The sequence below is a fragment of the Vicia villosa genome, linkage group LG2, assembly GCF_029867415.1.
Source record: "Vicia villosa cultivar HV-30 ecotype Madison, WI linkage group LG2, Vvil1.0, whole genome shotgun sequence".
Classification (NCBI taxonomy): domain Eukaryota; kingdom Viridiplantae; phylum Streptophyta; class Magnoliopsida; order Fabales; family Fabaceae; genus Vicia; species Vicia villosa.
The window spans coordinates 62,650,715-62,663,310 of record NC_081181.1 but is presented as its reverse complement, the minus strand read 5'-3'; the positions used below and the strand labels follow the sequence as shown (position 1 = coordinate 62,663,310).

Genomic DNA, 12,596 nt, shown 5'->3' with positions numbered 1-12,596 from the left:
TCCTAAGTTCCACAAGTGCTGTAGGAGCGGAAAAGTTGTACTACCGTTACTAACGAGCCCCCCCCCCCACACTGCTGCAACACCTTCTACATAGCGGTACCAGTTCCAAAAGCAAAAACTATCAAAGCAATCTTCGTACATACAACGCCATGTTTTCCTTCACCTCTCCGGGAATGAAATTCGACAAAACCGTTGCTGATGGGAGAGGACCTCCTACATTACGCATGCATGGTCAAACATGTCATCGAATAGGGACACTGATACCAGAAGATAGTCAGACTCCATAGTACGCTCAGCTATATATTTTTGACACCGACAATGAAGTGGATAACTGAATTAAATGTTTCAGGTAATTGTACTTATCCATGAATCAAAATTTCACCCTGGTAATTCTGACGCAAACTCATAGCTATTCCCTTTAAAATCATCTACAGTGACAACAATGTGGTCGACAGGGGTGTGGTTGGTAAGTTGAAGGATATGTTGGACGACTGCAATCCACATGCAAAGGCATTTCGAATGGCAAGGGATCTATTGAAAGGCAATCCTTTCTTAGACTTGAAGATACGGCTAATCGGCGATCGTCCCCAAGATGGCCGTGTCTACAACACACCCACTGTATCGGAGGTTGCTGCTTTGATTGTTAGGGATATTGATCTTGATACAACGCGAGATATCATCATCCACGCCCGCAATGGTCATTTGCAACAAATTACGGAATTTCATCCTGCTTACTTGGCATACCAATACCCTCTTATTTTTGTTTATGGAGAGGATGGATATAGGAAAAATATACTACACAGGTATGAACATGAGCAGGAGGTTACGAGCAAAAATCGGCAATCCATCATGGATTGGCTAGCTTTCCGGCTACAGGATCGCCAATCTGAGGCAAAAACCTTGTTTCATTCACGACGACTGTTTCAATAGTTTTTAGTGGATGGATTTGCAATGATGGAGTCTGAACGTCTAAATTGGTTAAGGACCAACCGATCCAAGTTACGAGTTGCAAAGTATAGCAATCTGAATGATCGATGCAACGGCAATGAGGCTAATGTGGCCCCAAAACGAGGTAAAAGGGTTGTTTTGCCATCTACTTTTGTTGGGAGCAAGCGGTACATGGATCAACTCTATTTTGATGGTATGGCCATTTCAAGTAAGCTAGGTTTCCCTGATTTGTTTGTGACGTTTACTTGCAATCCTACTTGGCCGGAAATACAACGTGCCCTGTCCGGGACTAACTTAAAGCCACATGATCGACCTGATCTCATTACCAAAGTTTTCAAAATAAAGTTTGATGAGTTAATGCATGATATAACCAAACACTGAAGGATAGAAAAACACTTAGAAAGGGGGGGATTGAATAAGTGTGACTTTAAATCTTGGACGATAAAAACAAATTGCACAATTATTTTTATCCTGGTTCGCTGTTAACGAAGCTACTCCAGTCCACCCCCGCAGAGATGATTTACCCCAACCTGAGGATTTAATCCACTAATCGCACGGATTACAATGGTTTTCCACTTAGTCCGCAACTAAGTCTTCCAGAGTCTTCTGATCACACACTGATCACTCCAGGAACAACTGCTTAGATACCCTCTAAGACTTTTCTAGAGTCTACTGATCAACACGATCACTCTAGGCTTAGTTCACTCCTAAGACTTCCCTAGAGTATTCTGATCAACACGATCACTCTAGTTACAAACTGCTCAGCCAACTGCTAAGACTTCCTAGAGTATACTGATCACACGATCACTCTAGTTCCTTACAACTTAATGTAATCTATTCAAGAGTTTACAAATGCTTCTTAAAAGCGATAATCACAACTGTGATATTTCTCTTACAGTTTAAGCTTAATCTCACTAAGATATTACAACAGCAATGTAGTGAGTTGATGAAGATTCTGAGCTTTGATTGAATAGCGTTTCAGCAAGTTAATTTGAATTGTTTTTGGAGCAGAATCGTTAAGAAATGGTAACCTTGCTTCTCATCAGAACTTCATATTTATAGGCGTTGAGAAGATGACCGTTGAATGCATTTAATGCTTTGCGTGTTCCGTACAGCATCGCATTTAATGTTATACGCTTTTGTCAACTACCTCGAGCCTTGTTCACGCTGTGTCTACTGACGTTGCCTTTAGTAGCTTTAACGTTCCTTTTGTCAGTCAGCGTAGTCTGCCACCTGTACTTCCTTCTGATCTGATGTTTGTGAATACGACGTTTGAATATCATCAGAGTCAAACAGCTTGGTGCATAGCATCTTCTGATCTTCTGACCTTGAAGTGCTTCTGTTGCGTGATACCATCTTCTGATCTTCAGTGCTTCTGATCTCATGTTCTTCTGATGCTTCCATAGACCCATGTTCTGATTCTGCTTCGACCATCTTCTGATGTCTTGCCAGACCATGTTCTGATGTTGCATGCTGAACCATTTGAGACACAACTTCTGAGCGCTGAATTATGCGTACTCTTTATATATTTCCTGAAAGGGAAATTGCATTGGATTAGAGTACCATATTATCTTAAGCAAAATTCATATTATTGTTATCATCAAAACTAAGATAATTGATAAGAACAAATCTTGTTCTAACAATCTCCCCCTTTTTGATGATGACAAAAACATATATAAATGATATGAATTTGCGATCAGAAAGAGTAGACGGCAAAAGACAAATTACACAGCTATAGCATAAGCATATGAATATGTCTCCCCCTGAGATTAACAATCTCCCCCTGAGATAAATAATCTCCCCCTGAAATAAATACTCGAAGAACTTTGATAAAAGACTTCCCTGATTATTTCGGTAGAGACGATCATATAAGCTTCTGCCTTCAGAGAATTCATAGCTTCTGACTTCTGCTTCCATTGGACAGCTTCAGAACTTGAATTTCTTTAGATCCTTAGAACACTCACAGCTTCTGATTCCTGCTTCCATTCAGGACAGCTTCAGAACTTGAGTTTTCTGGATCTTTTAGAACATTCACATCTTCTGATTTCTGCTTCCCTCGGATAGCTTCAGAACTTTGAATGTCTACCAATCATCACTTCATGCTAGATTTGTATCAGAACATTGTTGAATGTACCAGAGCATCATCAGAGCATCTCTACATCCTGAAATGTTACAGAACAAAAACTAAACGACAAAAGTCAGCATGAACGAGTTAGAACATAAAATGTATGTTTGAACACATTATATGTATCAGAGCCATATAGGCTGAAATAATGTGTCAGAGCAAATAATGTATCAGAGCCATAACATTATATGTATCAGAGCAAATAGAATTTTGTCAGAACAGGATAGACAATGATATTCAAATTCTATTATCAGTGCTTCTGATTCATTCTTCTTTCTTGCTTCTGATCTCTGAAGCTTGACAGCACTCAGCTTGCTTCAGTTTCCAAGAGCTTATTCCTTTTACAGAATAACGCTTCTTATGGTTTTGCTTCTAGTGTTTGCTTCTGAAGATTCACTTCACTTCTCTGTACCTGCAAAACACTTAAACCATATAGAACTTGCAGTTCTTGTTAGTGAATGTGTGGGAGCCTTTACCCGGCAACTGATAGATTTAATCAAATCATTTATCATTTATCTTCTCCCCCTTTTTGTCATAACATCAAAAAGAATATTTCAAAAGAAATTCAGATGCATAAAACGACAAAAGAAAACATTTACTGGAATGTAAAACACAAAGAAACTTTTCATTGATAATCAAAAGATATTACAAAAGGTTCCTATGTTTAACAAGATGAGAAACATTCCTAGCAAATACAAAGTAGAATTTCCAAAGAGGAAATGACTACAAAAATAAAAAAAATACAACATTCGGTCAAGAAACTCAACATAGAAGTTGAGCATATCTTCCTACAACTCAAGAAAGTCTTCTGTCTTTGGATGAAAGTTGATAACAACATCAAAGAAGGATCTGACTTGAGAGGTATTAGAAGAGCCATCCCGAGATGCACAGAGATCTGTCGCCTTTGAGTCATGGAGCTTCAACAGGCTTAGGGTGAACGCTAGGTTTTGAGAGAAGAAATGAAAAACGAGAGAGAGAGAGAGAAAAGAAAAACTTTTAAAAGGAAAACAAAGAGATAGGAAACCAAAAACCATTTTGAAGAGTATTTAAAAAAAATGAAATGAAACGAATGATGAAAAGCATTTAATGTTACGTGACGTGAGGAGAGATAATAAAGACAAATGAGGTGACTAGCACAGTTACCTATGGTCGGTGTCCCTTCAACTGCACGCACGTTTATCCATGAATAGTAACGACAGGTTTACCATCCCGAGATAAAACGTAACAGCTGTTTTGCTTTAAAAGAGGTTCTGAATCAACTTAGACAATGAAACGTTAGTAATAACCGAATCATAATTTCTAAAAGAATGCAATCAGAACTTCTGAAAAAAAAAATGTTCCACATTCATTTCAGAAGTTACTCATACATAAGAACTTCTCATCTTCTCATTCTGGGCATAAATCCATACTGATGTTCTTCAGAATGAACTTAAACCTATCTTCAGCCAGGGGTTTTGTAAAGATATCAGCCCATTGATGGTCTGTATCAACAAAGTTTAAAGATATAACACCCTTCTGAACATAGTCCCTTATGAAATGATGTTTTATCTCAATATGTTTAGCTTTTGAATGAAGAATAGGATTCTTAGATAAACATATAGCAGAAGTATTATCACAGAATATAGGAATGTTACTCTCAAATATCTGATAATCTTCTAACTGACTCTTCATCCAGAGCATCTGTGTACTACAGCCAGCAGCAGCGACATATTCTGCTTCTGTTGTTGATAGAGCAATGGTTGCTTGCTTCTTGCTGTACCAGGAGATTAAGTGACTTCCAAGAAATTGGCAACTTCCTGAAGTACTTTTTCTTTCAATTCTGTCTCCAGCATAATCAGCATCGCAGAATCCTACTAAGTTGTATTCTTTAGATTTTCTGTAAACTAAGCCAACATTAGTAGTACCTTTCAGATACCTTAGAATTCTCTTAACAGCAGTTAAATGAGATTCTCTGGGATCTGATTGGAATCTAGCACACAAACAAACACTGAACAGAATGTCAGGTCTAGAAGCAGTCAGATATAGACGAGATCCAATCATACCTCTGTATAACTTCTGATCTACCTTCTTACTTACCTCATCCTTACCTAGGATACATGTTGGATGCATAGGAGTTTTGGCTTCTTTGCAGTCTAGAAGATTGAACTTCTTCAGAAGTTCCTTCACATACTTGGTTTGATGAACATACGTTCCTTCTAATGTTTGATTTATTTGTATTCCAAGGAAATACTTGAGTTCTCCCATCATGCTCATTTCAAACTCAGCCTGCATAGACTTAGCAAACTCCTTTCCAAGTGTAGCATTAGATGTTCCAAAAATAATATCATCTACATATATTTGACAGATTAAAATATCCTTTTTAAAGGTTTTACAAAAGAGAGTAGTGTCCACTTTTCCTCTAGTGAAACCATTATCTAGAAGGAAAGAACTTAAGCGTTCATACCAAGCTCTAGGAGCTTGCTTCAATCCATATAATGATTTCTTTAGTTTAAACACATGATTCGGAGACATAGAGTCTTCAAAACCAGGAGGTTGATGGACATAAACTTCTTCATCTATATAACCATTTAAGAAGGCACTCTTAACATCCATCTGATAGAGAGTGATGTTGTGTTGAGTGGCAAAAGAAATTAATAAGCGAATAGATTCTAACCTGGCCACTGGTGCAAAGGTTTCTGTATAATCAATCCCTTCTTGCTGACTATAACCCTGAGCCACCAGTCTGGCTTTGTTCCTTACCACTTCACCTTTCTCACTGAGCTTGTTTCTGAAGACCCATTTTGTACCAATTATATTGAATCCATCTGGTCTAGGAACAAGATCCCAAACATCATTCCTTGTAAACTGATTTAGTTCTTCTTGCATAGCAATTATCCAGTCTGGATCTTCTAGAGCATGATCAACAGAAGTTGGCTCGATCAAAGATACAAGACCTAATTGACAGTCTGCATTGTTCTTAAGGAATGCTCTTGTTCTGATTGGATCATCCTTCTTTCCAAGAATGACATCTTCTGAATGACCAGAGATGAGTCTAGATGATCTTCTGACAGATGGTTCTTCAGAAATACTCAGATCCTCCAGAGAAGCTGATACTTGATCTTCAGATTCTTTGCTTCTGAGAAGCTCTGCTTCTGATGCGTTGCTTCTTGGCTCAACAACTTCTGATATGTCAATATCATAACCTGCAAAATTATCAAACTGCTTTGGTTTTTCAGAACCAAGCTTATCATCAAACCTGATATTGATTGATTCTTCTACAACCAATGTTTCAGTATTGTATACTCTGTAGCCTTTTGAGCGTTCAGAATATCCAAGAAGGAAACACTTTTGAGCTTTGGAATCAAACTTACCAAGATGATCTTTAGTGTTCAGAATAAAGCATACACATCCAAAAGGATGGAAATATGAAATGTTGGGCTTTCTATTCTTCCACAATTCATAAGGAGTCTTATTTAGAATAGGTCTGATAGAGATTCTATTCTGAATATAGCATGCAGTGTTTATTGCTTCTGCCCAGAAATGTTTAGCCATATTGGTTTCATTGATCATGGTTCTGGCCATTTCTTGCAGAGTCCTATTCTTTCGCTCTACAACTCCATTTTGCTGTGGAGTTCTAGGACAAGAGAAATCATGGGCAATACCATTTTCTTTGAAGAACTCTTCAAAGGATCTGTTCTCAAATTCACCACCATGATCACTTCTGACCTTTATGATTTTACACTCTTTTTCAGATTGAATCTGAATGCAGAAATCAAAGAACACTGAATGAGTCTCATCCTTGTGTTTCAAGAATTTTACCCATGTCCAGCGACTATAATCATCTACGATGACTAATCCATATTTCTTTCCTCTGACAGATGCTGTTTTGACTGGTCCAAACAGATCAATGTGCAAGAGTTCTAATGGCCTTGAGGTAGAAACAACATTCTTAGACTTGAATGCAGGTTTGGAGAACTTGCCCTTCTGACATGCTTCACAAAGAGCATCTGATTTGAATTTCAGATTAGGGAGTCCTCTGACAAGATTCAGTTTGTTAATCTGAGAGATCTTTCTCAAACTAGCATGACCTAATCTCCTGTGCCAGACCCACTGCTCTTCAGAAACAGACATAAGACAAGTCACCTTCTGACTCATAAGATCTTGCAGATCTGTCTTATAAATGTTGTTCTTCCTCTTGCCTGTAAATAGGATTGAGCCATCCTTCTGATTTACAGCCTTGCAAGACTTTTGATTGAAGATTATATCATAACCATTGTCACTTAATTGACTGATAGATAAGAGATTATGTGTTAATCCTTCTACAAGAAGTACATTAGAGATGGAAGGAGAGTTACCAGACTTTATAGTTCCAGAGCCAATTATCTTGCCCTTCTGATCTCCTCCGAACTTGACTTCTCCTCCAGACTTAAGCACCAGGTCTTGGAACATAGACCTTCTTCCTGTCATGTGTCGCGAGCATCCAGAGTCCAGGTACCATGACATGTTGTGCCTTGTCCTTTTTGCAGTCAAGGATATCTGCAATAGGAATAATCTTATCCTTAGGTACCCACATCTTTTTGGGTCCTTTCTTGTTAGATTTTCTCAAGTTCTGATTGAACTTGGATTTAACATTGTAAGTAATAGGAGGAACAGCATGATAATTCTTAATGTGAGTTTCATGATATTTCCTAGGTTGTGTCACATGCTTCTTAGTGTGTGTAATGTGAAAACTTTGTGCATGTGAAGTGTGCCTAATATCATGAGAGTGGCCATACTTGAACTGATCATATAATGGCTTGTATGTGAGTTTCATTTCATCAACAGGTTCAAGTTTGTATGGGGTTTCACCCTCATAGCCAATGCCAACTCTTTTGTTTCCAGATACGGCATATATCATAGAAGCTAGCTGACTTCTGCCAATACTTCTAGATAAGAACTTCCTGAAACTTAAATCATATTCTTTCAGAATATGATTTAGACTGGGAGTGGATTTTTCTGAATCAGAAGGAGATCCAACATTATTGGATAGTTTTAAAAGTTTTTCTTTTAATTCAGAATTCTCCAACTCAAGCTTCTTTGTTTCAAATTCAAATTGCTTTTTCAGCTTTTTGTATTTGAGACTAATCTGAGACTTGAGTTCCAGAAGTTCAGTTAGACCGGAAACTAACTCATCTCTAGTAAGTTCAGAAAATACCTCTTCAGAATCTGATTCTGATGTAGATTCTGATCCGTCATCTTCTGTCGCCATCAGCGCACAGTTGGTCTGCTCATCTTCTGATTCATCTTCTGACTCATCCCAGGTTGCCATAAGACCTTTCTTCTTATGAAACTTCTTCTTGGGATTCTCCTTCTGAAGATTTGGACATTCATTCCTGAAGTGTCCTGGTTCATTGCATTCATAGCACATGACCTTCTTCTTGTCAGATCTTCTGTCATCAGAAGATTCTCCATGTTCAAATCTCTTTGAACTTCTGAAGCCTCTGAACTTCCTTTGCTTGCTCTTCCAGAGTTGATTTACCCTTCTGGAAATCATGGACAGTTCATCTTCTTCTTCAGATTCTGATTCTTCAGGATCTTCTTCTTTGGCCTGAAAAGCGTTAGTGCATTTCTTGATATTAGATTTTAATGCAATAGATTTACCTTTCTTTTGAGGCTCATTTGCGTCCAGCTCTATTTCATGACTTCTCAAGGCACTGATAAGCTCTTCCAGAGAAACTTCATTCAGATTCTTCGCAATCTTGAATGCAGTCACCATCGGACCCCATCTTCTGGGTAAGCTTCTGATGATCTTCTTCACATGATCAGCCTTGGTGTATCCTTTGTCAAGAACTCTCAATCCAGCAGTCAGAGTTTGAAATCTCGAAAACATCTTTTCAATGTCTTCATCATCCTCCATCTTGAAGGCTTCATACTTCTGGATTAAGGCAAGAGCTTTTGTCTCCTTGACTTGAGCATTTCCTTCATGAGTCATTTTCAAGGACTCATATATATCATAGGCTGTTTCCCTGTTTGATATTTTCTCATACTCAACATGAGAAATAGCATTCAGCAAAACAGTTCTGCATTTATGATGATTCCTGAAATGCTTCTTTTGATCATCATTCATTTCTTGCCTTGTCAGCTTTACGCCTCTGGCATTTACTGGATGTTTGTAACCATCCATCAGAAGATCCCATAGATCACCATCTAGACCCAGAAAGTAACTTTCCAGTTTATCTTTCCAGTATTCAAAGTTTTCACCATCAAATACCGGCGGTCTAGTATAACCATTGTTACCGTTGTATTGCTCAGCAGAGCCAGATGTAGATGCAGGTGTAGGTGTAGACTTTTCACTTTCATCAACCATCTTTTACTGAAGCGTTTTTCACTTCCTGAATCTTTTCTAAACACGGTTAAGTGCTTGCACCTTAGAACCGGCGCTCTGATGCCAATTGAAGGATAGAAAAACACTTAGAAAGGGGGGGATTGAATAAGTGTGACTTTAAATCTTGGACGATAAAAACAAATTGCACAATTATTTTTATCCTGGTTCGCTGTTAACGAAGCTACTCCAGTCCACCCCCGCAGAGATGATTTACCCCAACCTGAGGATTTAATCCACTAATCGCACGGATTACAATGGTTTTCCACTTAGTCCGCAACTAAGTCTTCCAGAGTCTTCTGATCACACACTGATCACTCCAGGAACAACTGCTTAGATACCCTCTAAGACTTTTCTAGAGTCTACTGATCAACACGATCACTCTAGGCTTAGTTCACTCCTAAGACTTCCCTAGAGTATTCTGATCAACACGATCACTCTAGTTACAAACTGCTCAGCCAACTGCTAAGACTTCCTAGAGTATACTGATCACACGATCACTCTAGTTCCTTACAACTTAATGTAATCTATTCAAGAGTTTACAAATGCTTCTTAAAAGCGATAATCACAACTGTGATATTTCTCTTACAGTTTAAGCTTAATCTCACTAAGATATTACAACAGCAATGTAGTGAGTTGATGAAGATTCTGAGCTTTGATTGAATAGCGTTTCAGCAAGTTAATTTGAATTGTTTTTGGAGCAGAATCGTTAAGAAATGGTAACCTTGCTTCTCATCAGAACTTCATATTTATAGGCGTTGAGAAGATGACCGTTGAATGCATTTAATGCTTTGCGTGTTCCGTACAGCATCGCATTTAATGTTATACGCTTTTGTCAACTACCTCGAGCCTTGTTCACGCTGTGTCTACTGACGTTGCCTTTAGTAGCTTTAACGTTCCTTTTGTCAGTCAGCGTAGTCTGCCACCTGTACTTCCTTCTGATCTGATGTTTGTGAATACGACGTTTGAATATCATCAGAGTCAAACAGCTTGGTGCATAGCATCTTCTGATCTTCTGACCTTGAAGTGCTTCTGTTGCGTGATACCATCTTCTGATCTTCAGTGCTTCTGATCTCATGTTCTTCTGATGCTTCCATAGACCCATGTTCTGATTCTGCTTCGACCATCTTCTGATGTCTTGCCAGACCATGTTCTGATGTTGCATGCTGAACCATTTGAGACACAACTTCTGAGCGCTGAATTATGCGTACTCTTTATATATTTCCTGAAAGGGAAATTGCATTGGATTAGAGTACCATATTATCTTAAGCAAAATTCATATTATTGTTATCATCAAAACTAAGATAATTGATAAGAACAAATCTTGTTCTAACAAACACCACGTTCTCGGGAAGGTTATTGCATGTAAATTTTCTTTCTCTGGTCAATACTGTTAATGTTAACATGCAGTTTCTTTATTGATAACCATGTATTTCATTTAACATGTGCTTTTGTGTTACAGTCATGTACACGATTGAGTTTCAAAAACGGGAATTGCCACATGCTCACATATTAATGTTTTTGCACCCTTAGAGTAAATACCCAACACCAATTAACATAGATAATATCATATGTGCTGAGATTCCAGACCCGATTTTACAACCAACATCGTATACACTGGTGTCGGCCCACATGATGCACGGTCCTTGTGGTCCATCCCGGATGAATTCACAGTGTATGAAAAATCGTAAATGCTCTAAATTCTTCCCCAAGAAATTCCAAGAAAACACGGTTGTTGATGCAGATGGCTATCCCCTCTACAGAAGACGTTCTAATTCCCATGTCATTCAAGAAATGGCGTCTCTTTAGACAACCGCCATGTTGTACCTTACAACGTAAGATTCCTTCTGAAATACCATGCACATATTAACATGGAGTGGTGCAACCAAAGTACATCAATCAAATATCTATTCAAATATATACATAAGAGTTCTGATGGAATCACAGCGTCAATATCCACAAACTCGGGATCTGGAACAGACAAAGAACCCGCTGATGAGATCAAACAATATCTGGATTGTAGGTATGTCTCCCCATGTGAAGCATGTTGGAGGATTTATTCTTACAAAATTCATGGCAGGAGACCGGCGGTTGAACAGATGTATTATCATTTAGTAGGTGAAAAAGCGGTTTACTACCCCGATCACGCAAGAATGGAAGATATACTGGAAAAAGCAAGCGTCACAGAGTCAATGTTCATAGCTTGGTTGGTTGCTGCTAACAGCAAGTACGAAGAAGCACGAGAACTGACATATGGCCAATTTGTCTCAAAATTTGTTTATGACAAAAAAAGCAGAACTTGGAAACCGCATAAAAAGGGCTTCACCATTGGTCGTTTAATATGGGTACCCCGAACGACTGGAGAATCATTTTACCTACGGCTGATGTTGACTGTGGTTAAGGGACCTTCTACTTATGAAGATATTCGCAGAGTTGGCGACATACAATATGATACTTTTAGGGATGCATGCTTTGCAATGGGATTCCTTGAAGATGACCGAGAATACATAGGGGCGATTAGGGAAGCAAGTGAATGGGGTTTGGGTCATTTTCTCCGCAAGCTTTTCGTAGTGATGCTTTTGTCCGGCGCTGTTAATAGGCCTGCTCATGTTTGGAATGAGACATGGACACTATTGGCTGATGGTCTGCTTCATGAACAAAGACAGATAGTAAACAATGCAGGTTGTGCCCAAATATCTAACAGTAATATGAATTTGTGTTCAATTTTGGTGTTGCTGCAGATTCTCTACTATTTGTGTGCTTATAAATTTCCAGGTGTTAAAGTATTCGATCTTCTGATTTTCATTTACCAATATAATGTTATTGTGTTTTCGTTTTATACCCGCAACTGGGACAGATTTGGTGCTGACTGAAGAATAGTTGTTGAATTTGACATTAACTGAGATTGAAAAACTGTTGCAAGCAAATCGAAGAACCCTCCACGACTTTAAACTAATTCCATATCCTGATAGGTACGTTCTACAGCAGTTAGGGAATAGGCTAATGTACGATGAACAAAGTTATGATGTGTCTGCAATGCGTACCGAATTCACCCGCCTTTCCAATGCTCTAACAGGTTTCTGGTTATCAATTATAGTTTACTTGCCTCCTTTGATATGTAGTTCTCATTGTGATATGTGGCTAACTATTTCCTAGAAGAGCATGGGAAAATATTTGAAAAAA

General features: G+C 38.4%; 1 pseudogene; it reads left to right on the top strand.

Annotated features, from left to right (window-relative positions):
* Nucleotides 1–11,090: 11,090 nt before the first annotated feature.
* LOC131649211 (uncharacterized) lies at nucleotides 11,091–12,286 on the top strand (annotated as a pseudogene).
* Nucleotides 12,287–12,596: the final 310 nt, after the last annotated feature.